We start from the raw sequence: 26,490 nt of genomic DNA on the forward strand, positions 1-26,490 counted from the left end.
TAAAATAGAAATTTTCATCATTTTAGAAAATAAACATAATTACAGTAAATGGAGACAGGCAGTATTTTTTGGTTAGTTTAATATGTACATGGATAGGAAACGTTTAGGGGCATATTGGCCAAACAAGGGCAGGTGGGACTATGTAGATGGGGCATCTTGGTCGGCATGGGAAAGTTGGGCCAAACTGTTTCCACATTGTATGATTGTTGATGTGCCATGGTTGAGTTTTTATTAGCAAATGTTATTAGTTTTCACAAAGTCCAGGTAATATGAATTTGGAAAATGTTGTATATGTTTATTATTTAAACATTATTTTAATAGGAATTCTGATCATTTTAATGGGTGATTAGTGACTATCAGATATGGCCAGCCAAGCAGTTTATAATTGAACATTTTTCAACTAATAACCAGAAATATTTTTGGGAAAATTTATGTTTTAATATGTGTGTTCGTTCCAGTCGCGTGATTCATTCATAAAGGCAAGATGTCAGAAATATTCACCAGATCAGTTACCAGAATTCAAATCTCAGCAATCTGGCATCTGGATAGAATAGACATGGAAAGGATGTTTCCAGTAATGGGATTGTCTAGAACCAGGGGGATCAGCCTCAGAGTAAAAGGACCTACTTTTGAAATGGAGATGAGGAATTTCTTTAGCTAGAAGATGGTGAATCTGTGGAATTCACTGCCACAGGTGGCTATTGAGATAAAGACATTAGGTATTTTGAAGGCAGAGATTGACAGATTATTGATTAAGAAGGGTGTCAAAGGTTACGCGGAGAAGGCAGGGGAATGGGGTTGAGAAGGAAAAGTAGATCCACCATGATTGAATGGCGTTCTAGACTCGATTGGCCGAATGACCTAATTATGTTCCTATGACATGGTCATATTATATCTCCATTTCATGAACTGGTCTGAAAAACCATTATGAAAGATGCTTTGATCTTGCTGTATGGAAGTATGCCTCGGGTTCCTTATTGAATTGCCGAATTTTATTTCAGACATAAACTTTATTCAGAATACAAAACGTATGCAAAACAAAAACGGTAGTGTTTGCACCTGTCTTTAAACAAAGCACCCTTGCCGCTCATGTGTCGGCCCCCTAGGGTGATATTCCTTCCCATGTTTGACGGGTGTCCCCGCCAGACTCTTCCTCCAATGTCCAGCAGTGGAAGGACCCTAGACCGTGGGCCTCCCCCTATGAGGCTTGGTGTTGGCTGCACCAAGCTTCAGTGCGCCACTCCGCACGTAATCCTGAATGCCATGTTAACTTACTATTAAGATGTCGCCTTATCTATCTATCTTCTATATTACGAACAGTCTGTTGTTGACCGGTTTTGGCCATCTGTGCTGCGATTTCTGAGAGAACGCCGCCACCTACGGCCGTCATTTTTGGCCACCTTGCTCAGAGACCCACCTGCCGCATGTGAGCCGAGGATTTTTCCCGTTGATTAAAAATGACAGAGATATTAATGTTTTTACAAAATTCCCCATTCTCTCTGCTGCCCCTGCTGGCGGCAGGGGGGAGGGACTATAAAACCAGGAAATGGTGTGCCACACAGTCTCTTCAAGATGGAGGAAGGCAGAGGGTCACGTTTCTCTGAGCTGTGAATAACACTGAACACATGTCTACTCAAATGTAAGTGCCCTTAGTGGTGCTAAAATGCTTGCAGAATGTGTCTATTGGTTCTAAACTTGCAAAAAAGTGTCTATTGGTTCTAAAGCTTGCAAAATAATGTCTATTGGTTCTAAAGCTTGCAGAAAGTGTCTATTGGTTCTAAAGCTTGCAAAAAATGTCTATTGGTTCTAAAGCTTGCAAAAAAAGTGTCTATTGGTTCTAAAGCTTGCAAAAAAATGTCTATTGGTTCTAAAGCTTGCAAAATAATGTCTCTATTGGTTCTAAAGCTTGCAAAAAGTGTCTATTGGTTCTAAAGCTTGCAAAAAAATGTCTATTGGTTCTAAAGCTTGCAAAAAATGTCTATTGGTTTTAAAGCTTGCAAAAAAAATGTCTATTGGTTCTAAAGCTTGCAAAAAAAATGTCTATTGGTTCTAAAGCTTTCAAAAAATGTCTATTGGTTCTAAAGCTTGCAAAAAAATAACTATTGGCTCTAAAGCTTGCAAAAAATGTCTATTGGTTCTAAAGCTTGCAAAACAAATGTCTATTGGTTCTAAAATGTTTCATACTAGCGCTCCAGAAAGCACCCCCGCCCCTCCCCTGGTTGGCTTGGGTGTGTCTTGAAATTGAAAGGCACTACTTACTGCAAATGGTGGCATGAAGTTGAAAGGCACTACTTACTGCAAATGGTGGCTTGGGAGCTTTGGCTTGAAGTTGAAAGGCACTACTTACTGCAAATGGTGGCTTGGTTGCTTTGGCTTGAAGTTGAAAGGCACTACTTACTGCAAATGGTGGCTTGGGTGTGGCTTTAAGTTGAAAGACACCACTTACTGCAAATGGTGACATGAAGTTGAAAGGCACTATTACTGCAAATGGTGGCTTGGCTGCTTTGGCTTGCAGTTGAAAGGCACTACTTACTGCAAATGGTGGATTGGTTGCTTTGGCTTGAAGTTGAAAGGCACTATTACTGCAAATGGTGGCTTGGGAGCTTTGACTTGAAGTTGAAAGGCACTACTTACTGCAAATTGTGGCTTGAAGTTGAAAGGCACTACCTGCAAATTATGGATTGGGTGTGGCTTGAAGTTGAAAGGCATTACTTACTGCAAATGGGGGGGCGTGGGTGCATTGGCTTGAAGTTGAAAGGCACTACTTACTGCAAATGGTGGCTTGGTTGCTTTGGCTTGAAGTTGAAAGGCACTACTTACTGCAAATGGTGGCTTGGTTGCTTTGGCTTGAAGTTGAAAGGCACTACTTACTGCAAATGGTGGCTTGGGTGTGGCTTGGGTGTGGCTTGAAGTTGAAAGACACCACTTACTGCAAATGGTGGCATGAAGTTGAAAGGCACTATTACTGCAAATGGTGGCTTGGTTGCTTTGGCTTGAAGTTGAAAGGCACTACTTACCGTAAATGGTGGCTTGGGTGTGGCTTGAAGTTGAAAGACACCACTTACTGCAAATGATGACTTGGGTGTGGCTTGAAGTTGAAAGACACCACTTACTGCAAATGGTGGCTTAGGAGCTTTGAAGTTGAAAGGCACTACTTACTGCAAATGATGACGGGTGTGGCTTGAAGTTGAAAGATACCACTTACTGCAAATGATGGCTTGGGTGTGGCTTGAAGTTGAAAAACACCACTTACTGCAAATGGTGGCATGAAGTTGAAAGGCACTACTTAGTGCAAATGGTGGCTTGGGAGCTTTGGCTTGAAGTTGAAAGGCACTATTACTGCGAATGGTGGCTTGGTTGCTTTGGCTTGAAGTTGAAAGGCACTACTTACTGCAAATGATGGCGGGTGCTTTGGCTTTAAGTAGAAAAGGCACTATTACTGCAAATTGTGGCTTAGTTGAAAGGCACTACTTACTGCAAATGGTGGCTTGGGAGCTTTGACTTGAAGTTGAAAGGCACCTCTTACTGCAAATGGTGGCATGAGGTTGACAGGCACTACTTACTGCAAATGGTGGCTTGGGTGCATTGGCTTGAAGTTGAAAGGCAGTATTACTGCAAATGGTGGCTTGAAGTTGAAATGCACTACTTACTGCAAATGGTGGCTTGGGTGCTTTGGCTTGAAGTTAAAAGGCACTACCGTAAATGCACTTACTTCCTGTTTGCACTGTATATTGATTTTAGATAAAACGCTACCACTTATGACTGATTTTTGGCCATCTTACTCCGTCCCCCTCTGCTGAGCAGGTGCAGAGAATTCTTCCCATCAGTGAAAAATAAAAGTGTTATTAGTTTTTTTTTAAATGTTGAGAATCTCTCTCCTGTCAATCACTTGATGAAAGCCACACCTTTTCCGGTGGGGGGGGAGGGGTTATAAAACCCGGAATGTGGGTGTGGCTCAGTCTCTGCAAGATGGAGGAGGGAGAGGTCACGACTATCTGTCTTTAGTGGCTTTGCACCCTACTTCAAATGGTAAGAAACTGCACTTGAATTTGGTGGCCTTATACCCTGCTTGAAATAGAATTTCAAGGATTAGCCGTGAGTCAACTACCAGCCCACCAGCCGTGAGTGAGTGAGTTGCCAGCACAACAGGCTTGATTGACTGAGACGCCAGCCCAAGAATCCATTTGGCGCACAATTTGCATACTAGCCCTCTGGAAACCAGTCCCTTCAGCCCACAACACCCATACTAGCGCTCCAGAAAGCCCCCCCCCCCCCCCCCCCCCCAACTGGCCACCAATATTAGAATTGGTGGAGAGGTGGAATATTGCATTGGATGACCAGCCCTCCTGTGTGATGCTGGGACCCAACGGGTCCCACTTAGTCTAGTAGAGTCATAGAGCCATACAGCATGGAAATAAACCCTTCGGCCCAACATGCCCACACCGACCAACATGTCCCATCTACATTAGTCCCACCTGCCCGCGTTTGGCCCATTTCTCTCTAAACATATCATATCCATAAACCTGTCTAAATGTTTCTTAAACATTGTGATTGTACCTGCCGCAACTACCTCCTCTGGCAGCTCTTTACATGCACCCACCACCCTTTGTGCAAAAAGAAAGTTAGCCCTCAGTTTCCTATTGAATCTTTCTCCCCTCACCTTAAACCTATGTCCTCTAATTCTCAATTCACTTACTCTAGGCAAGAGACTCAGTGCATTTACCCGATCAATTCCTCTCATGATTTTGTACATCTCTCTAAGATTTTGCCTCATCCTCCTCCTATGCTCCAAGGAATATAGTCCCAGCCTGCTCAACCTCTCCCTAAAGCTCAGGCCCCCCCCCCCCCCGAGTCCTGGCAACATCCTCGTAAATCTGTGCACCCTTTCCAGTTTGACAACATTGAAAACCAAACACATTGCTCCACATGTGGCCTCACCAAGGTCTTCTAACTTTTTCCTTTTTATGTGCCTTTTTAACAAACATCATTCTTTTGCACAGGATCAGAATCTCAAGGAGTAGTTTCACATTTGCATATTGAGGACTAGGAAGACAATGCTCACCAGTTTGATGGATTCATTTTGAAGAAGAAGATAAAAGAATGTGAGTAGTGCCGACTTCATACTGCTTCAAAGCTCCTCAATAATACCTTGTTATCAGACTTGCTCTGTTGATGTTTTATTTAAATTTATTACAGCTCTTCAATTTTTTGCTCTTTAAAAAGTGAAGGAAATGTAGAGTTCATTAAAAACAATAACATTTGTCTTCCAGACATATTTGTTTTGTACTTTGAGAGAGAGTTTGGTATTGTTAGAATTTGAATGAATTTCCCAATGAGAGAGAGAGACCTTTTCATTTGATTTCCAAGCTTTGACCCATCCAATCCTCATGCTATTTTCACCTTTATAAGTAAAAATGGGAAATGTTAGAAATACCCAGCAGCGGAGGCAGCGTCTCTGGAGTTAATGTTTAGGTTTTAGTTTAGGTTTATTATTCTCGCGTACAATATTGTACAGTGAAATGCTTTGTTCTAGACTAGAGATACAGCGTGAAAACAGGCCGTTCGGCCCGCCGAGTGTGCGCTGAACACCGATTACCTCTGACACTAGCACACTAGCAATATCCTACACACTACGAACAATTTGCAATTTTTTACCAAAGCCAATTAACCAACAAGCCTGTATGTCTTTGGAGTGTGGAGGAAACCAGAGTACTAGGAGAAAACCCTACAAACCAGTCATATCAGATAATACTATACATAAATACAATCGTCAAACTCAAATACAATAGAAACAGCAAAGGGGAAGATACAGAGTGCAGAATATAGTTCTGGTGGTGCATGCTTTCAAGCTTCTGTATCTTCTTGCCAGCATTCAAATATAACTTAATCAGAGCTGGGTATAGATGGAGATGAAGCAAGTTTAATTGGGGGAGGGTTGAGAAAGAGATGACAAATGGGATTATTATGCACGGTAAACAGAGAGGTCAGAGTGAGAGTGGGATGGAGAATTAAGGAGGTAGGCAGGAAGTAGACTGCTATCACACTTGCAGGTCGAACAATAATGCTTTGTAAAGCAGTCACCCAATCTATATTTGGTCTTCCCCAACATAAAAGAGAATATTTATGAGCGATGAATTCAACATATCAAATTGTCAAAAGTACAAGTAAATCATTTCACTTTACTGAGATTTTTAGTTGCAAAGCTTAAATTTGATGCTTATTGAAAGAATGCATGCCAAGCAGTCAGAAATGAGCAATCAAAAAAAGGATTCATTAGACAAGCAAATCACAATACATTTGCGTGAATCCTGTCATCGTGCACCAACAGACTCAGGAACAGCTTCTTCCCCTCTGCTATCAGGCTTCTGAATGGTCCTTCCATAAGCTAGGGTACAGTCTGATTCACCTCTACCTCATTGCAGATATTGGACATTAACTCTGGAACTGATGTGCTACAATGCTGAGAACTATATTCCACAATCTGAATCTTTCCCTTTGCTCTCCCTATTGTACTTGAGTTGCCTAGATTGTATTTATGTTTAGAATGGGTAGCATGCAAAACTTGGTGGGCTAAAGGGCCAGTTTCCACACTGTATGACTCTAACTAGTGTGAACATGTGATCACTGGTCTAAACTAAGAAAAACTAATGATATGTGGCAGAGCTTAAACCGTAACAATTGTTAACTGTAGCCCCAAATTCTGCGTCTATTTTTTACAGGCATTGTATAGTGCTGAACATTAGCATAAGGGTTGAAAGGAATCCTCTTTGTAACCAGCGCACGCAACTGCATTTCACTTTCAGCTGTCATCAAAGACGAGTCAAACATTGGGCTGTGCTGTCATTTGCCTGTGACTAATGCCTTCACTTATTGGACCCGTTTTAGTTTTAGTTTAGTTTAAAGATAGTTTGGAAACAGGCCCATTTACCCACCGAATCCATGTCGACAAGCGATCACATGTTCACTCAAGTTGGAGTTGTATGGTGTGAAAGCAGGGTCTTCAGCACATCTTGCCCACACTGACCAACATGTCCCATCTACACTGGTCCCACCTGCCTGCGATTCGCCCATATCCCAATAAACCTGTCTTATCCATGTACCTGTCTAAATGACTCTTAAACGTTGCGATAGTACCTGCCTTAACTACCTCCTCCAGCATCACGTTCCATACTCCCACCACCCTTTGTGTAACAAAAAGATACCCCTCAGATTCCTATTAAATCTTTTCCCCCCCCCCCCCCCTCATCATAAAGTTCCAACAGTTCTATGTTATCCCACTTTCTCAGCCACTCCCTACATACTGGGGGCAATTTACAGAGGCTAATTAACCGACAACCCTGCACGTATTCGGGATGTGGGAAGAAACTGGAGCACTCAAAATCCATGCAGTCACGTGCAAACTCCACACAAACAGCACCCAAAGTCAGAATTTAAAAAAAAATTTTTAATGTTTATTTTATTAGAAGCAATTGTACAAGGAGAAAGTAATCGACATAGCAATTATGCAATTTTCATACAGCTTCAGTTTTAACATTTTATAAACCAATAAGTAAATCGGAAAAAAGAAGGGAAAGGAAGAAGAAAGGAAAATGAAAAGAAAGAATTTTGAAAAAGATACGAAAGAGAAAAAATAAAAACCCCTGAACTAACGAAGAAGCGAAAAAAAGCAGAGATATATCCCACTACCCTTCCCTACGCCCGCTCACCCGACCCTAGCGTCGGTTTTTAATTTGTGTTCAACCATTATGTTGTTGAAGAAATTCAATGAAAGGAGAGCATTTTTGGAAAATTTATCTGGTTTGTCAGACAAAACAAGCCTTATTTTTTCTAAATGTAGTGTCTATTCTGTGATCCACATCTTCACTGTGGGGACTTATCTTTTTCCAGAATTTAAGTATGTTTTTTCGCAGTTATTAAATCATAGTCAAGGAAGCGTCTTTGGAATATCGTTAAATTAGGGCAGCCCTCTGACATTCCTAATATTATTAATTTTGAATCTGACTGTTTGAGTGTCTTAGAAATGATATTCAATATTCCCGTCCAGAAGTTTTGTGTTTTTATACAGGATACAAAATAATGGTTTAGGGTGGCTTCTTGGAAGTGACATTTATCTCAGAGAGGAGAGACAGTTGGGAAGATCTTGTTCAATTTGGTCTTTGAATAGTATAACCTATGCAATACTTTGAATTGTATCAGGCAATGCCTGCCATTTAAAGAACAATAATGTATGTATTGTAGGCTTTCCTCCCATATATCTTTTGAAATGGGTGAACCCAGCTCCTCCTCCCATGCTCGCCTATAAATCTCAGAAGGTGGGGTGTCAATATTTAGAAATGTGTTATAAATGTAAGATATCAACTTACTTGTATCGGCGTGTCTATTCAAACAATCGTCCAATATATCTCCTCAAGCTCTCCTAAACTTTCCAAAACATTCTCAAAACTTTCCAACGCTTTCCCAATCTGTCTCACACAATCATTCTCTCTCCCCCTCTCCCTTTTCCATCCCTCCCTCTCTCCCTCTTTCCTTCCCTCTCTCCCAAAACTTTCCAAAACTTTCTCACTCTCCTCCCCCTCTCCCCCTCTCCCCCTCGTTCTCTTTTAACCGACTCTGTCAGTAGATTTATAACAACATATTAATTATAAACACAGTATAAACCTCTTGATTATTATCACGGTATAAACTCAGTAGAGCAATTACTTATCCCCTGACGGATCCCGCAGTGTCCTGGGCAAACATGACAGTCAGAATTTAACCCATGTCTGGCACTGTGCGCCACTGTGCCCTTCAGGTTCAATTTCATTATTGTCACGTAGACTGAGATAGAATGAAATGCTTTCCAAACTGATCAGATAATACAGCACATAAATATAATCAAGTCAAACTCAAGTACAATAGATGGAGCAAAGAAGAGGATAGAGTACAGAATGGCCTTGACATGCCACCAGTTAAGTTCTTGTCCTCATTTCTTCCTCTTCCCCACCCCACACATAGTAGAAATATTTGAGAAATATTTGAGTGTTGCCCAGAATCCCGCTACCTATAACATTACCTAAGAATAGTTTAGTTTAGAGATACAGCTTAGAAACAGGCCCTTCATCCCACCCTATCCACACTGACCATCAATCACCCATACACAAGTCCTATCCTACATGCCAGGGACGATTTCAGAAGCCAATTAACTTATAAACCTGCACGTCTTTGCAATGTGGGAGAACATGCAGACTCCTAAAATTCAACATCCGTAGTCAGACTTGTACCTGGGCCACTGGTGCTGTAGGGCAACAACTCTACCGATGCGCTACTGTGCTGCCCTGAGTTCTACATATCACGCGGACACTTTTCATGTCATTGATATACTGTAATTCCACGATGTACCTAAGCTTTGACATGGGGGATAGTATGCAGATGACAAGAGCACAGAAAACTGAGTTTGATTTACGTTTAAGACTTGGACAGACTTATCCAATAATCTTCCTGTTATTTTGCATCCTATTTTACTTGTTCCTCATAAATCTGCTGTCATAATGCGTCTGGAATTACATTTCAGCGATGTTAGACTTGTGGAGCTGTATCTTAAAATGTGGGATGGTTTTCAAACCAGTGAGATGAAATGCTGATATGTTCTTGAAATGCAATAAATACTGTATGTCAATCTAAGATTGCAGTGCTTTAAAAAAAATATATAAATTACAGAAGAATCCAAACTTTATATTATATCTACAAATAATAATTAAAGGTGTTCAAACGCTTGGTGGTAATATAGTGAACAAATAGGCACTTACAACCTTTGGATTGGATATTTTTTAAATGGATGATTGGAGTTTTTTGTAATGAATTTCAGAATTTCAGCTTTTCATGATAAAGCTACTACTCCAGGGATTTCTGAAGGATTATTTTTTTTCCCCCCAGGATTCTCATCATATTTATCAATGATTACAGTGCACAGTGTAATTAAAATGTAAACACATGTCATGGTTTTTTCTTTAACATGCCCTTGATTGCGTTTAGACTTTAGGCTTTAGAGATACAGTGCGGGAGCAGGTCCTTCGGCCCACCTAGTCCATGCCGACCAGCAATCACCTCGTATGCTAGCACAATCCTACCCATTAGGGATAATCTACAATTTTACCAAAGCCAATTAACCCACAAACCTGTACATCTTTGGAGTGTGGAAGAAAACTGGAGCACCAGGAGAAAACCCAGGGAGAACGTACAAACTCCGTACAGGCAGCACCGGTAGTTAGTAACGAACTTGGGTCTTGGGTGCTGTAAGGTAGCAGCAACTCTACTGCTGTGCCACTGTGCCACATTCTGATAGAATCATAAAGATGTATACGAACGAAGAGGATTATTCACCTGCTGAAGTACCCATTTACTTTTTTCTTTAATGGTTCTCTGAGTGCTCTTGAGGATGATGTCTCACTTGCCCGTCTTTAATGTAGTTTAGAGATACAGCATGGAAACAGGCCCTTCGGCTCACCGAGTCCATTCCGACCATCGATCACCTATTCACACTTGTTCCATGTTTTCCAACATTCTCATCCACTCCCTACACAGCTGCGACAATTTACTGAGGCCATTTAGCCTACAAATCCGCACATCTTTGGGATGTGGGAGGAAACTGGAGTTCGCGGAGGAAATCCATGTGGTCACAGGGAGAACATACAAACTCCACACACAAGCACCCGGGTCTCTGGCGCTGTGAGGCAGCAGCACTACTCGCTGCGCCTCTGTGCTGCCGGGTTTACTTCAAATTATGAATTTTCTACTCTTCCTCTTCTTCTTCCTCTTGCGTTTGAGGCAGCAGAGGTTATGTAACGCCCTCCAGGCACTGTAGCCAGTTCAATGTGCTGTTGTCGTGGGCCGTGAGGTCTACCCTTCCACCAAGGGGGCGGAGGACAGCTAGGTCGAAAATGACGTGCTGCGCTGTTGCTGGTCTGCTCCACACACGCAACTGCGGATGAACGCAGCCCACAGCGATGCATGTTGGCGTTGAACCGGCCGACCCCTGTACGGAGCCGGTTCAGGGCGACCCATTCTTTGTGTGGCAGGTCCAAGCCGGGTGCAACAGTGAATTGCGGAGGTCGCGAAGCCTGTTCCCAGCTGGTTTTCCAAGCTGAATTTTCTTGTCTAACTCCATTAGTTTTCAGAAATGTCCTTGTGTCTGACTCGACCAAATTGAGTTAAGATATGTTTTGGATTTACAATTTTTTATACGATAAGGTCACATTTTATGCACACGCTTCAAATGCAAAAGCCCAAGTTTTCTTATAATTTCTCATAATGCAAACTATTAATGGAACATAGAGGATGGAACAGTGCAGTACAGGACTTATTCCTTGGAGGGCAGGAGGATGAGGAGTGATCTCGTTGAGGCGTATAAGATGATGAGGGGAATAGATAAGGGTAAATGCAGAGCGTTTTACCCAGAGTAGAGGAACCAAGAACCAGGGGCTATAGGTTTGAGGGGAAAGATTTAATATGAACCTTAGGGACAACATTTTCACACAGAGGGTGGTAGATATGTGGAATGAGCTGTCAGAGGAAGTAGTTGAGGCAGGTACTATAAAATCATTTAATGGCTCAATGGTGCGTTATTGTCACATATGCACTGCACAGTGAAATTCTTGCACTTAAATTCTTGTATTTAAAAGGCAGGTGGACAGGTACATCAGCGTTGCCAATTCTAACGCATTGAGCGTGAGTCTCATGTATTTCACGCATTTCTCACGCTGATCACAAAATTTGACGTCTTCAGTTGTCGCCGACAGGGTCGTAGCTTGTCATATCTTGTCGCGGGTGGATGTTAGTTGACTTCAGTTGTCGTAGGTTGTCATAGGTGTGGTCATAGGTGGACGTCCGAATTCGTGAGGAATTGTGTCGCCGGTCGACGTAGCTTGTCGTAGCTTGATGTCGACTAGGTGGTAGCTTGTCGTAGACATTGTCGTAGGATGGGTCCAGATTTCTCACTCTCAACTCTCACCCAATGTTGGCAGCCCTGGGTACACGGATAGGACATTTTTAAAGGGATATGGGCCAAGTGTGGGCAGATGGGACTAGTATAAGTGGGTCATCTTGATTAGCATAGTAAGTTGGACCGAAGGACCTGTTTCCGTGCCTAATGATGCTATATCACAAGATACAGGCTCTTCGGCTGTTGAACTTTATGCCATGACTAACTCTTATCTGCATGCACATAATCCATATCCCTCCTCTAGAGGTTACCTAAAGTTGGAGAATTCATTGGACCATTGGATTGAAAGCCACCAAGTGAAATATGAGGTGTTCCTCCGGTTTGCGTGTGACCTCCGCAGATGTGAGAATGTTAGCCGCAGTTTAAGAATAAGGGGTAGGCCATTTAGGACTGAGATGAAGAAAAACTTCTTCACCCAGAGAGTTGTGAATCTGTGGAATTCTCTGCCACAGAAGGCAGTGGAGACCAATTCACTGGATGTTTTCAAGAGAGAGTATAGGAATCAAGGGATATGTGGAAAAAGCAGGAACAGGGTACTGATTTTCGATGATCAGCCATGATCATATTTAATGCCGGTGCTGGCTCGAAGGGCCGAATGGCCTACTCCTGCACCTGTTTTTCTCTGTTTGAATCTCTTGGTATTTGTGCATGAGTTTCCCCCGTAGCGCTGCAGCCATCTTGCTACAAAATTGTTGGAAACATCTTTCAGAGGATATTGTTGATCGCATGTTGGAATCACAGCATTTCATGTGGAATAATTAATGAAATTCCCATCTGAGGGGGATCGAAGCCGTGGACCCCTTGCAATTCAGATTTTGCCATTACAGTGGGGTGTTATCTAAAAACTAGACTATGTGGGACCCATTGGGTCCCTGGTCCCCCAACGCAACCCGTTCCCCAACGCAATATTCCACCACTCACCCGTTCCCCCAATGCAACCCTTTCCCCCCAACGCAATATTCCACCACTCACCCATAGCCCACAACTACACAGGCAAGGCACATTTCCCCTTATCCCTCAGCACTCCCTCCCGCTCCTCTTCATCCTGCCTCTTCTTTCCCGACAAGAGAGGAGACCAATCTGCTCCTGCGCGTTTTTAAAGATTTTTAAACCTTAATAATTTTTAAAATAAACCATCGATCGGAACAAAACTTGTTGCACTTGCAGCACAGGGGAATGTTGAGTAAGGTGGCAAGAAATCATAGCGCCATCATGTAGCGTTTTTGCGCAAATAGTAAAACCACGCAAACTAGAAGATAACAAGATCAGAGTTTTAGTTATATACTAGACTAAGTGGGACCCGTTGGGTCCCAGTATCACACAGGAGGGCTGGTCATCCAACGCAATATTCCACCTCTCCACCAATTCTAATATTGGTGGCCAGTTGGGGGGGGGGGCTTTCTGGAGCGCTAGTATGGGTGTTGTGGGCTGAAGGGACTGGTTTCCAGAGGGCTAGTATGCAAATTGTGCGCCAAATGGATTCTTGGGCTGGCGTCTCAGTCAATCAAGCCTGTTGTGCTGGCAACTCACTCACTCACGACTTATGGGCTGGTAGTTGACTCACGGCTAATCCTTGAAATTCTATTTCAAGCAGGGTATAAGGCCACCAAATTCAAGTGCAGTTTCTTACCATTTGAAGTAGGGTGCAAAGCCACTAAAGACAGATAGTCGTGACCTCTCCCTCTTCCATCTTGCAGAGACTGAGCCACACCCACATTCCGGGTTTTATAACCCCTCCCCCCCCCCACCGGAAAAGGTGTGGCTTTCATCGAGTGATTGACAGAGAGATTCTCAACATTTAAAAAAAAAACTAATAACACTTTTATTTTTCATTGATGGGAATTCTCTGCACCTGCTCAGCAGAGGGGGACTGAGTAAGATGGCCAAAAATCAGTCGTAAGTGGTAGCGTTTTATCTAAAATCAATATACAGTGCAAACAGGAAGTAAGTGCATTTACGGTAGTGTCTTTTAACTTCAAGCCAAAGCACCCAAGCCACCATTTGCAGTAAGTAGTGCATTTCAACTTCATGCCACCATTTGCAGTAAGTGGTGCCTTTCAACTTCAAGCCAATGCACCCACGCCACCATTTGCAGTAAGTAGTGCCTTTCAACTTCATGCCACCATTTGCAGTAAGTGGTGTTTTTCAACTTCATGCCACCATTTGCAGTAAGTGGTGTTCTTCAACTTCAAGCCACACCCAAGCCATCATTTGCAGTAAGTATTTCCTTTCAACTTCAAAGCTCCCAAGCCACCATTTGCAGTAAGTGGTGTTTTTCAACTTCAAGCCACACCCAAGCCACCATTTGCAGTAAGTAGTGCCTTTCAACTGCAAGCCAAAGCAACCAAGCCACCATTCGCAGTAATAGTGCCTTTCAACTTCAAGCCAAAGCTCCCAAGCCACCATTTGCAGTAAGTAGTGCCTTTCAACTTCATGCCACCATTTGCAGTAAGTGGTGTTTTTCAACTTCAAAGCTCCCAAGCCACCATTTGCAGTAAGTGGTGTCTTTCAACTTCAAGCCACACCCAAGCCATCATTTGCAGTAAGTGGTTGTAAAATGACTTGCTAGATAACTTTATTATAAGCGCTACACACACTATGAACTAGCTGTCCGTGGTCATCACTGGAGCTAGAGAGCGAGCTGGAGGTGGGGAAGCTACAATTATACAAGAGACAATGGGGAGTGGTTAGTAGTGGTGAGGTCACTATGTTAAAGGAGCATGCACTGATCTACATCCTTCCTCTTGGAAACAAAAGCATTGCACTTGCACAGAGCGACCACGGCTCATACGCTAGAATTAGAAACCGCGCAGGGAACAGTTAAAACATATCATGATACAGGCTACTCAAACACCCCGTAACGGACAGGCGGCTTGACCAACCGCCCAGAGCGGGTGCGCAACCCGCCTTCCCCCTCAACCGCAGGAGCTGCAGGTACGGGGGCAGGGTCAGAGACGGGAGATCCGGGTGAAGAGCGCCCAGGGGAAGGAGGAGAATGGGGAGGCGAAACAGGTACACTCGCAGACGAGGCAGGAGAAGGAGGCTGGCGTGAGCGGGGCACAGAGAGCTGAGAGGGCAGTTTCCGGGGCATGCGAGGAGTGACAGGGGCAGGAGGAGTTTCAGGCAGGGGGGAAGGGACAGGTGGTGAAAACGGGTCTGCGGGAGGCGGAGCAGGTTCGTTGACAAGCAGCAGGTGCTGGCGGGACCGACGGTACACGGTGCCCTCGTAGTCAACCAGGTATGACCGGGGAGAGTCAGCATTGCCAACGACAACGGCCAGCCGGTCGTGACCGGAGGGGGACTGCATCTGCAACCTGGCCCGGGAACAGACGGGGAAGGGGACGGGACGACTTGTCAAAGGAGCGCTTCTGGATGGCCTGCTTTTCGATGATGCGCTCCTTGACAGCGGCAGGGCTCTGGACCGTGGGCTTGAGGGATTGCTGTGAGACCGGGAGAGGAGGGCGAGTGGTGCGGGACATGAGGCGCTGGGCAGGCGAACCGAGTGCGGGGTCCCGGGAAATGTTGCGGAGGTTGAGGAGGGCAAGGTAGAAGTCAGAATGAGAAAGCCGACAATGTTCCAGCAGCTCCTTGGCGCTGCGGACAGTGCGCTCCGCAAGGCCATTGCTTTGCCGGTACTCGGGGCTGCTGGTGATGTGGCGAATGTTCCAACGGGTGGCGAAGGCACGGAACTCTGCGCTGGAAAACTGGCTGCCGTTGTCGGATTGGAGAGTTACCGGGGACCCAAAGGTTGAAAAGTGGCGGCGAAGCTTCCCGATGACGGCAGCAGACGTGAGGGAAGGCAGCTGGTCCACCTCGAACCAGCTGGAGTAGGAGTCCACCAGAACCAGGAAGTGTTTGCCACACCATTCGAATATGTCAGTGACGACAGCCATCCACGGCAACACGGGAGCCGGCTGCTGCATGAGAGGTTGGCGCTGTTGATGAGGCAGGAGACTGTTGCAGGCAGCACAGGCGGAGACCCTGTACCGGATGTCCTGAGCCATGCCCGGCCAGTAAAACTGGCTTTGGGCCTGGGACAAAGTGGCATCAACCCCGGGGTGGCCGTTGTGGGCGGTTTGAAAGTAATGATCCCGCAGCGCGGCCGGCACCACGACCTTGTGACCCTTCACCACCACGCCGTTGTGCAGCACCAATTCATCCCGAACCAGGAAGTAGGGCACGGCACCGGCCGGCAGGGAAGAGCGTCGGTCAGGCCAGCCACGGCGGATGACGCCCGCAAGCTGTTGCAGGGCAGGATCAGCGGCAGTGTGTTTGACCAGGGACTGCATCTGCTGGGAAGGAACAATGTTAAAGTTCAGTACCATCAGGTCAGACGATTCGTATGGATGGCGGGTAACGGAAGGGAGCGGCGCACGGGACAATGTGTCGGCCACGAACATATCCTTGCCCTTGCGGTACACAATCTGGAACGTGAAACGCTGGAGCTGCAGCATCATCCGCTGCAAACGGGAAGAGGCAACATGGATGGGCTTGTTCAAGATAGAGACCAGCGGCTGGTGGTCAGTTTCAATGGTGAAGGTGTTGCCCAGAATGTAGTCTTTGAATTTGGAGCAGGCGAACACCACGGCAAGGAGCTCCTTCTCGATCTGAGCGTAGCGCTGCTCAGCAGGGGTCATGGTGCGAGAAGCATAGGAAACAGGCAGCTGCTGGTCGTCATGGAGCTGCAGGCAGGCGGCACCGAGGCCGAACTGAGATGCATCACAAGTGAGGACAATTGGCCTGTTTAGATCGAAGAACTTGAGAGTCGGGGTGCGTGCGAGCTTGGACTTCAGGGCCACGAATGCCGACTGGTGATGCGGGAGCCAGACCCAGGCATTGTCCTTCTTGATCAGCTCCCTCAGGGGAGCACTCAGTTCGCTGAGGTCGGGTATGAACTTCCCCAGGTAGTTGACCATGCCCAGAAAGCGCTGCAGGCCGGGCATGTCGGTGGGAGCGGGCATTTCGGTGACCGCTGCCGTCTTCTGGGGGTCTGGCTTTAGACCCCCGGCCGTGAAAACGTTGCCTACGTAAGTGACTTCCGGAACGCGGAACCGACACTTCTTCGGGTTGAGTTTGAGATTGATCTCACGAGCCCTGTCCAGGACTTGGCGGAGGTGCAGGTCGTGCTCAGCGACGTCCCTCCCGTACACCAGGATGTCATCCACGATGATAGCGCACGGCAACCCGGCAAACAGCTGTTCCATGGTGCGCTGGAAAACCTCGCTTGCTGAGTTGATCCCAACAGGCATGCGGAGAAAACGGAACCTGCCGAAGGGTGTGATAAAGGTGGTCAGGAAGGAGGAACGTTCATCCAGAGGGATCTGCCAAAAGGAGCTCTTGGCATCTAGGACCGAGAAGACTGTGGCCGGACCGACCTGTGCAGCGACGTCCTCCACTGTCCGCATGGGGTAGTGCGGGCGCTTGATGGCAAGGTTCAGGTCTTTCGGGTTGATGCAGATCCTGATCTCGCTCTTGTCCTTCTTGGCAGCGACGACCATGGTGGAGACCCACCGGGTGGGAGCACTCACCTCCTTGAGGATGCCCGTGGCCACCATGTCACGTAGTGTGGACTCCACGCGGCCCTTCATGGCAAAAGAAATGCGGTGGGCCGGGTCAACAACGATTTTGTAAGCACAGGGCAATTTACCCAGAACGTCATCAAAACGGTCGGGGTACTCGCTCAGGGGGTCCATGGGGGCCTGCACCAGGTGGATGTCGCGGTGGAAAGAGACCAAGCCAAAGTCCTGGCATGCATGGGCGCCCGGCAGGGTGATGTTTTCAGAATCCAGCAGGAGAAATGTGAGGGGCCGAGAGGTCTCAAGAACTGTACAGATAAACGTGGCCTTCCCCACAGGGACCAGAACACCTCCCCCATAGGCATGAAGGCGGGAGTCATCGGGAGTAACCCTCTCCCCAGATCTTATCTGCTTGAAGAGGCTAACAGACATAACATTGGCAAAAGCACCAGTATCGACCTTCGCAGGGAAGGAGTGGCCATTCACAGTAACATGTACAGAGGGATCCGTTATCAATGCAGGTGCACCCAAAAGCGAAAACACAGTTGAATCAACTTGGGAGGAGCTCGTATCAGAGTCAGGGAGTTCATCCGACTGGTACTGGGAACCAGGCTCGCTATCAGAGTCCACAAGGTTGTTTAGACTCCTTCTTGGAGCAGGGACAGGTTTCCCACGGGATCAACATGCCGCAGAAAAGTGGTTCAGCTTCCCGCAGGAATTACAAGTTTTACCCTGCGCTGGGCAAACGTTGAATTGGTGGGAAGAGAAATTGCAATTTGGGCAGCGACGAGGGGTGACCTTAGCGGGCGCAGCGGCGGTGCCCTGGCGTGGCGGGCCATTGATCCGCCGGCGGACAGCAGCACCGGTGAAGTTGATGTCCTGGGACACCGGTTGAGATACGGAGCCAACAGCAGAGGCCATGCGAGCGGCATGCATAGCTTCCCTTAGCGTTAGATCAGGCTTCATCAGGAGCTCGTCACGCATCTTAGAGTTCAGGAGACCGTTGACCAGGACATCCCTGATCATTTCGTCCGGGGTTATCGTTTCAAGGCGGCACCGCCGAGCCATATGACGCAAAGAGGCAATGAAAGCGTCAATATGCTCACCGGGAATCTGACGCCTTTGGAAGAACTTAAAGCGCTCGATAATGTTATTGGTAGGGATATCGCAGAGGGCAGTGAATTTAGCCATGAGACATACCGGGTCGCGACGGTCTTCACCAGGGGCGAACTCGAACGATGCATAGTGTTCCATGGCCTCCGGACCAGCCAGGTTGAGGAGCAGGTGAACCTGTACAGCAGGAGTGGCATCAGGATGAGAGATTGCAATATAGTGTTCATAGTCGCGCTGGAAGACAGTCCAGCGGTGGACGATGTCCGTGTCAAAAACGAGCGTGTCGTCCAACTGGAGGTGTGGGTCACGGATCCCATTTCTGACACCATGTAAAATGTCTTGCTTGTCACACAATGTCTTTTACTAGATAACTTTATTATAAGCACTACACACACTATGCACTAGCTGTCCGTGGTCATCACTGGAGCTAGAGAGCGAGCTGGAGGTGGGGAAGCTACAATTATACAAGAGACAATGGGGAGTGGTTAGTAGTGGTGAGGTCACTATGTCTTTCAACTTCAAGCCACACCCAAGCCACCATTTGCGGTAAGTAGTGCCTTTCAACTTCAAGCCAAAGCAACCAAGCCACCAATTGCAGTAATAGTGCCTTTCAACTTCAAGCCAAAGCAACCAAGCCACCATTTGCAGTAATAGTGCCTTTCAACTTCAAACCAAAGCTCCCAAGCCACCATTTGCAGTAAGTAGTGCTTTCAACTTCAAGCCAAAGCACCCAAGCCACCAGTTGCAGTAATAGTGCCTTTCAACTTCATGTCACCATTTGCAGTAAGTGGTGTCTTTCAACTTCAAGCCACACCCAATCCACCATTTGCAGTAAGTAGTGCGTTTCAACTGCAAGCCAAAGCAACCAAGCCACATTTGCAGTAATAGTGCCTTTCAACTTCAAGCCAAAGCTCCCAAGCCACCATTTGCAGTAAGTAGTGCCTTTCAACTTCAAGCCAAAGCAACCAATCCACCATTTGCAGTAAGTAGTGCCTTTCAATTTCAAGACACACCCAAGCCAAGCCAACCAGGGGAGAGGGGGGCACTTTCTGGAGCGCTAGTATGAACCATTTTAGAACCAATAGACATTTGTTTTGCAAGCTTTAGAACCAATAGAGACACTTTTTGCAAGCTTTAGAACCAATAGACATTTTTTGCAAGCTTTTGAACCAATAGACATTTTTTTGCAAGCTTGAGAACCAATAGACATTTTTTTTGCAAGCTTTAGAACCAATAGACACGTTTTGCATGGTTTAGAACTAATAAACATTTTTTGCATGCTTTAGAACCAATAGACATTTTTTTGCAAGCTTTAGAACCAATAGACACGTTTTTGCATGCTTTAGAACTAATAAACATTTTATTGCATGCTTTAGAACCAATAGACATTTTGTTGCAAGCTTTAGAACCAATAGAGACATTTCTTTGCAAGCTTTAGAACCAATAGACATTTTTTTGCAAGCTTTAGAACCAATAGAGACATTTTTTTGCTAGCTTTAGTACCAATAGACATTTTTTTTGCAAGCTTTAGAACCAATAGACATTTTTGCATGCTTTAGAACCAATAGTCATTTTTTTGCAAGCTTTAGAACCAATAGTCATTTTTCTGCAAGCTTTAGAACCAATAGACATTTTGTTGCAAGTTTAGAACCAATAGACATTTTGTTGCATGCTTTAGAACCAATAGACATTTTTTTGCAAGCTTTAGAACCAATAGACATATTTTTTGCAAGCTTTAAAACCAAAAGACATTGTCTTGCAAGCTTTATAACCAATAGACACCTTTTGCAAGCTTTAGAAGCAATAGACATTTTTTTGCAAGCTTTAGAACCAATAGACATTTTTTTGCAAGCTTTAGAGCCAATAGACATTTTTTTGCCAGCTGTAGAATCAATAGACATATTTTTGTAAGCTTTTGAACCAATAGACATTTTTTTGCAAGCTTTAGAACCAATAGAGACATTTCTTTGCAAGCTTTAGAACCAATAGACATTTTTTGCAAGCTTTAGAACCAATAGAGACACTTTTTGCAAGCTTTAGAACCAATAGACATTTTTTGTAAGCATTAGAACCAATAGACACTTTTTTGCAAGTTTAGAACCAATAGACACATTCTGCAAGCATTTTAGAACCACTCAAGCATTTTAGAACCACTAAGGGCACTTACATTTGAGTAGACGTGTTCAGTGTTATTCACAGCTCAGAGAAACGTGACCCTCTGCCTTCCTCCATCCCGAAGAGATTGTGTGGCACACCACTTCCTGGTTTTATAGTCCCTCCCCCCTGCCGCCAGCGGGGGGCAGCAGAGAGAATGGGGAATTTTGTAAAAACATTAATATCTCTGCCATTTTTAATCGACGGGAAAAATCCTCGGCACACATGCGGCGGAGGGGGGCTCTGAGCAAGGTGGCCAAAAATGACGGCCGTAGGTGGCGGCGTTCTCTCGGAAATCGCAGCACAGATGGCCAAAACCGGTCAAGAACAGACTTTTAGTAATATAGATTAGACCAAGTGCAGACCCGTTGGGTCTGTTCCCCCAATGTGTGGTTGCGGGGGAGGGGGGAGGCTGGGGCATGTGGCGTCGCACACACTAACTACCCCCCCCCCCCCCGCACACATGCTAACTACCCCCCTTGATATATTAATATTATTAATTTGCTCCTGTTACCATATAACCGCATTATCCACTGGTGCATAGTCCCCAACTCGCAGGCGCTTCTAGAGGGGGGGGGGGGTGGGGGAGAGAGAGAGCAGAGCACCGGCTTCTGACTCTCTGGAAACCCACAGCTGGAATGTGCCTGCAGGGGATGGGAGGGGCGCGCAGGCGGGCGGGGCTTCGCGAGCTGCGTCGGCTGTGCGGAGAAAGTAAATGTTAATGTTGTACAATTAGTCCAGGACTGAGTGGGGGTGGGGGAGGGGGATTGAAAGTGCGATGGCAGCATCTGCTTGAATCGAGAGCGGGGGGGGGGGGTGGCTGTGCGACGAGCAAGGGCATTGTGACGTCCGCCGCTGCTGTTGCTAGGCAGCAGTCTGATTTAAATGGAACAGTAAGTTTGTGAAGAATTTTATTGAAAACTAGACTAAGTGGGACCCGTTGGGTCCCAGCATCACACAGGAGGGCTGGTCATCCAACGCAATATTCCACCTCTCCACCAATTCTAATATTGGTGGCCATTTGGGGGGGGGGGGGCTTTCTGGAGCGCTAGTATGGGTGTTGTGGGCTGAAGGGACTGGTTTCCAGAGGGCTAGTATGCAAATTGTGCGCCAAATGGATTCTTGGGCTGGCGTCTCAGTCAATCACGGCTGGTGGGCTGGTAGTTGACTCACGGCTAATCCTTGAAATTCTATTTCAAGCAGGGTATAAGGCCACCAAATTCAAGTGCAGTTTCTTACCATTTGAAGTAGGGTGCAAAGCCACTAAAGACAGATAGTCGTGACCTCTCCCTCCTCCATCTTGCAGAGACTGAGCTACACCCACATTCCGGGTTTTATAACCCCTCCCCCCCCCACCGGAAAAGGTGTGGTTTTCATCGAGTGATTGACAGGAGAGAGATTATCAACATTTTAAAAAAAACTAATAACACTTGGGAAGAATGCTCTGCATCTGCTCAGCAGAGGGGGACTGAGTAAGATGGCCAAAAATCACAGCCGTAAGTGGTAGCGTTTTATCCAAAATCAATATACAGTGCAAACAGGAAGTAAGTGCATTTACAGTAGTGCCTTTTAACTTCAAGCCAAAGCACCCACGCCACCATTTGCAGTAAGTAGTGGCTTTCAACTTCAAACCACACCCAAGCCACACCCAAGCCACCATTAGCAGTAAGAGGTGCCTTTCAACTTCGTCAAAGCTCCGAAGCCACCATTTGCAGTAATACTGCCTTTCAACTTCAAGCCAATGCACCCAGCCACCATTTGCAGTAAGTAGTGCCTGTCAACCTCATGCCACCATTTGCAGTAAGTGGTGCCTTTCAACTTCAAGCCACAATTTGCAGTAATAGTGCCTTTTCTACTTAAAGCCAAAGCACCCAAGCCACCATTTGCAGTAAGTAGTGCCTTTCAACTTCAAGCCAAAGCAACCAAGCCACCATTCGCAGTAATAGTGCCTTTCAACTTCAAGCCAAAGCTCCCAAGCCACCATTTGCAGTAAGTAGTGCCTTTCAACTTCATGCCACCATTTGCAGTAAGTGCTGTTTTTCAACTTCAAGCCACACCCAAGACATCATTTGCAGTAAGTATTGCCTTTCAACTTCAAAGCTCCCAAGCCACCATTTGCAGTAAGTGGTGTCTTTCAACTTCAAGCCACACTCAAGCCACCATTTGCAGTAAGTAGTGCCTTTCAACTTCAAGCCAAAGCAACCAAGCCACCATTCGCAGTAATAGTGCCTTTCAACTTCAAGCCAAAGCTCCCAAGCCACCATTTGCAGTAAGTAGTGCCTTTCAACCTCATGCCACCATTTGCAGTAAGTAATGCCTTTCAACTTCAAGCCAATGCACCCTCGCCCCCCATTTGCAGTAAGTAGTTCCTTTCAACTTCAAGCCACATCCACGCCCACCATTTGCAGGAAGTAGTGCCTTTCAACTTCAAGCCAAAGCAACCAATCCACCATTTGCAGTAAGTAGTGCATTTCAACTTCATGCCACCATTTGCAGTAAGTGGTGTCTTTCAACTTCAAGCCACACCCAAGCCACCATTTGCAGTAAGTAGTGCCTTTCAACTTCAAGACAAAGCAACCAAGCCACCATTTGCTGTAAGTACTGCCTTTCAACTTCAAGCCAATGCACCCACACCCCCCATTTGCAGTAAGTAGTGCCTTTCAACTTCAAGCCAATGCACCCACGCCCCCCATTTGCAGTAAGTAGTGCCTTTCAACTTCAAGCCACACCCAAGCCATCATTTGCAGGAAGTAGTGCCTTTCAACCTCAAGCCACAATTTGCAGTAAGTAGTGCCTTCCAACTTCGTCAGCTCCCAATCCACCATTTGCAGTAAGTAGTGCCTTTCAACTTCAAGCCAAAGCTCCCAAGCCACCATTTGCAGTAAGTAGTGCCTTTCAACTTCATGCCACCATTTGCAATAAGTGATGTTTTTCAACTTCAAGCCACACCCAAGCCATCATTTGCAGTAAGTATTGCCTTTCAACTTCAAAGCTCCCAAGCCACCATTTGCAGTAAGTGGTGTCTTTCAACTTCAAGCCACACCTAAGCCACCATTTGCAGTAAGTAGTGCCTTTCAACTTCAAGTCAAAGCTCCCAAGCCACCATTTGCAGTAAGTAGTGCCTTTCAACTTCAAGCCACAATTTGCAGTAAGTAGTGCCTTTCAACTTCAAGTCAAAGCTCCCAATCCACCATTTGCAGTAATAGTGCCTTTCAACTGCAAGCCAAAGCAACCAAGCCACCATTCGCAGTAATAGTGCCTTTTAACTTCAAGCCAAAGCTCCCAAGCCACCATTTACAGTAAGTAGTGCCTTTCAACTTCATGCCACCATTTGCAGTAAGTGGTGTTTTTCAACTTCAAGCCACACCCAAGCCATCATTTGCAGTAAGTGGTGTCTTTCAACTTCAAGCCACACCCAAGCCACCATTTGCGGTAAATAGTGCCTTTCAACTTCAAGCCAAAGCAACCAAGCCACCAGTTGCAGTAATAGTGCCTTTCAACTTCAAGCCAAAGCAACCAAGCCACCATTTGCAGTAAGTAGTGCCTTTCAACTTCATGCCAGCATTTGCAGTAAGTAATGCCTTTCAACTTCAAGCCAATACACCCTTGCCCCCCATTTGCAGTAAGTAGTGCCTTTCAACTTCAAGCCAATGCACCCGCGCCCCCCATTTGCAGTAAGTAGTGCCTTTCAACTTCAAGCCACACCCAAGCCATCATTTGCAGGAAGTAGTGCCTTTCAACTTCAAGCCACAATTTGCAGTAAGTAGTGCCTTTCAACCTCAAGTCAAAGCTCCCAATCCACCATTTGCAGTAATAGTGCCTTTCAACTTCAAGCCAAAGCAACCAATCTACCATTTGCAGTAAGTAGTGCCTTTCAACTGCAAGCCAAAGCAACCAAGCCACCATTTGCAGTAATAGTGCCTTTCAACTTCAAGCCAAAGCTCCCGCCACCATTTGCAGTAAGTAGTGCCTTTCAACTTCATGCCAGCAATTGCAGTAAGTGCTGTTTTTCAACTTCAAGCCACACCCAAGACATAATTTGCAGTAAGTATTGCCTTTCAACTTCAAAGCTCCCAAGCCACCATTTGCAGTAAGTGGTGTCTTTCAACTTCAAGCCACACCCAAGCCACCATTTGCAGTAAGTAGTGCCTTTCAACTTCAAGCCAAAGCTCCCAAGCCACCATTTGCAGTAAGTAGTGCCTTTCAACTTCATGCCAATGCACCCTCGCCCCCCATTTGCAGTAAGTAGTTCCTTTCAACTTCAAGCCACACCCACGCCCCCCATTTGCAGGAAGTAGTGCCTTTCAACTTCAAGCCAAAGCAACCTATCCACCATTTGCAGTAAGTAGTGCATTTCAACTTCATGCCACCATTTGCAGTAAGTGGTGTCTTTCAACTTCAAGCCACACCCAAGCCACCATTTGCAGTAAGTAGTGCCTTTCAACTTCAAGACAAAGCAACCAAGCCACCATTTGCTGTAAGTAGTGCCTTTCAACTTCAAGCCAATGCACCCACACCCCCCATTTGCAGTAAGTAGTGCCTTTCAACTTCAAGCCAATGCACCCACGCGCCCCATTTGCAGTAAGTAGTGCCTTTCAACTTCAAGCCACACCCAAGCCATCATTTGCAGGAAGTAGTGCCTTTCAACTTCAAGCCACAATTTGCAGTAAGTAGTGCCTTTCAACTTCGTCAAAGCTCCCAGTCCACCATTTGCAGTAAGTAGTGCCTTTCAACTGCAAGCCAAAGCAACCAAGCCACCATTTGCAGTAATAGTGTCTTTCAACTTCAAGCCAAAGCTCCCAAGCCACCATTTGCAGTAAGTAGTGCCTTTCAACTTCATGCCACCATTTGCAGTAAGTGATGTTTTTCAACTTCAAGCCACACCCAAGCCATCATTTGCAGTAAGTATTGCCTTTCAACTTCAAAGCTCTCAAGCCACCATTTGCAGTAAGTGGTGTTTTTCAACTTCAAGCCACACCCAAGCCATCATTTGCAGTATTGCCTTTCAACTTCAAAGCTCTCAAGCCACCATTTGCAGTGTGGTGTTTTTCAACTTCAAGCCACACCCAAGCCATCATTTGCAGTAAGTATTGCCTTTCAACTTCAAAGCTCTCAAGCCACCATTTGCAGTAAGTGGTGTTTTTCAACTTCAAGCCACACCCAAGCCATCATTTGCAGTAAGTGGTATCTTTCAACTTCAAGCCACACCCAAGCCATCATTTGCAGTAAGTAGTGCCTTTCAACTTCAAAGCTCCCAAGCCACCATTTGCAGTAAGTAATGCCTTTCAACTTCAAGCCAATACACCCTCGCCTCCCATTTGCAGTAAGTAGTGCCTTTCAACTTCAAGCCACACCCACGCCCCCCATTTGCAGGAAGTAGTGCCTTTCAACTTCAAGCCAAAGCAACCAATCCACCATTTGCAGTAAGTAGTGCAATTCAACTTCATGCCACCATTTGCAGTAAGTGGTGTCTTTCAACTTCAAGCCACACCCAAGCCACCATTTGCAGTAAGTAGTGCCTTTCAACTTCAAGCCAAAGCAACCAATCTACCATTTGCAGTAAGTAGTGCCTTTCAACTGCAAGCCAAAGCAACCAAGCCACCATTTGCAGTAATAGTGCCTTTCAACTTCAAGCCAAAGCTCCCAAGCCACCATTTGCAGTAAGTAGTGCCTTTCAACTTCATGTCACCATTTGCAGTAAATGATGTCTTTCAATTTCAAGCCACACCC

General features: G+C 45.8%; 1 protein-coding gene across 3 annotated transcripts in view; it reads left to right on the top strand.

Annotated features, from left to right (window-relative positions):
* The window catches only part of sgcg (sarcoglycan gamma), a 329,148-nt gene that overhangs the window by 33,999 nt on the left and 268,659 nt on the right, over nucleotides 1-26,490 (top strand). For all 3 annotated transcript variants that reach the window (XM_033022761.1, XM_033022759.1, XM_033022760.1), the window contains exon 2: nucleotides 5,001-5,102. The gene's annotated coding sequence lies outside the window, so the exon portion shown is untranslated. The remainder of the gene's footprint in view (nucleotides 1-5,000; nucleotides 5,103-26,490) is intronic.

The sequence above is a fragment of the Amblyraja radiata genome, chromosome 6 (genome assembly GCF_010909765.2).
Source record: "Amblyraja radiata isolate CabotCenter1 chromosome 6, sAmbRad1.1.pri, whole genome shotgun sequence".
Lineage (NCBI taxonomy): Eukaryota > Metazoa > Chordata > Chondrichthyes > Rajiformes > Rajidae > Amblyraja > Amblyraja radiata.